We start from the raw sequence: 1,817 nt of genomic DNA, 5'->3' as shown, positions 1-1,817 counted from the left end.
TGGCCGTTTACATACCAGGATCTGCTCCCATTTCATCACAATTTTTCAGTGAACGGGTTTATATTTTAAAGATCATCACTGTGATGAGTTGCAACGATATAGTTGCAAGCGATTTCAACATCTACGTAGAAAATAAAAATGATTTTCACACAGTTTTTCTGCTAGACATTTTGGACATTTTCAATCTAGTAAATATATTCAATGAACAAACATGTTTAAAAAGGAGCACATTAGATTTGATCGCGACATCTAAAAAATTTCCTGTTTCCAACACTAAAGTATCACCTCATGGTATTTATTTGGACCACTGTCTAATTCAACAGATTTTGCCAATTGATTTGCCGTGTAGAATCTGTTGCAAAAGACAAGTTTGATCCTGAAATGAAATTCATGGAGATCAATTCACCCATTTAGTTCTTGATTTCTTCATCAGTAAACCATGTCAGGGTAGTAATGTTAATGCATTTTTGGGCTTGTTTGAAAAAGAGCTCAAACGCATCGTCGATATTGTTGCACCCCAACATTTTATTAAAATCAGACAGGATCCTTGGTTCGACAATGAATGTCGTCGTTCAAAATCTAACTGCAGAATGATGGAAAGACGTTTTAGAAAAACTTTGTTGGTTAAAAATAAAACAGAATGAATTGATGATTAAATTAAAAAAAACGTCTTTTCTCAAATTAGCAAAATAGTTATTACAAAAGACAGATCAATTATGGAAGGTGCAATCAAAAGCAGCTCTGGAGAATTCTAAATAAAATGCTGTGTAAAGACAAAGCATTTGCATCTTGTCCAGATCGGCGCAGTCGTTTCTAAATTTTTTTTAATGACAAAATTGTCAAGGTTATGAAATCTATAGCATCCCGTGATCCACCATCAGTTGCTTTTGTTGATTTTAACAACAAAGTATTTTCAGCTTTTGCTGACTATGCCGAAAATGATATAAAACAAATAATTTTTAATTCACCGTCTAAAACCTGCAATCTCGAATGCTTGCCTGCCTACTGTTTCAAGACGCATTTTAATTTATTTTCAAAGTTTGTCACCAGTTTTATCAACTGATATTTAGATACTGAAAAATTTTTTGTTTTGTACAAACATGCCCTGATGATGCCTCTTTTAAAAAAATGGGTTGGATACAAGTGATGAAAAAAATTACAGACCCGTCTCATATTCCCCGGTTATTTTAAAAATTATGGAATAAACTGGTTAGCCATTAAAAACAAAATTGTTTGTTACCTGTGCATCAGTCAGCATTCAGACAACATCACTCGACAGAGACAGCTTTGTTGGATATTTTGTCTACATTATTTTCAGTGTCAGATACAAAATTGATCTCTATATTGGCGCTTTCGGACATGAGGAGGCGTTTGATTGCGTCGATGTAACGGGTTCGATATTAATTACAACGCAACAACCAATATATTATTAATTTTTCTTTATTAAAACCTAACTATTTAATTAATCGAGTAAATCAAATTAACGAAAATGAAACGATAAAATAACCAACTTTACTAATGTCAACTCCGGCACAAGAGCGACAGAAAAGAAAGAGAGCTTAACTCATTTGTGCCGGCTATTGATAGACTTGCACGGCGCTTTCTCCTAGGTAAGCACTCGTGCTTTGTGCTAGTAACTAGCCCACGTGGCCATGTAATGGAGCAATTTCCGTTACAAACAAAGTATTTTCAGCCTTTGCTGACTATACCGAAAATGATATAAAACAAATAATTTTTAATTCACCGTCTAAAACCTGCAATCTCGAATGCTTGCCTGCCTACTGTTTCAAGACGCATTTTAATTATTTCAAAGTTTC

Source organism: Helobdella robusta (genome assembly GCF_000326865.2).
Source record: "Helobdella robusta unplaced genomic scaffold HELROscaffold_6, whole genome shotgun sequence".
Taxonomy (NCBI): domain Eukaryota; kingdom Metazoa; phylum Annelida; class Clitellata; order Rhynchobdellida; family Glossiphoniidae; genus Helobdella; species Helobdella robusta.
The sequence above is the reverse complement of the archived record's forward strand: the minus strand, read 5'-3'. Positions refer to the sequence as shown.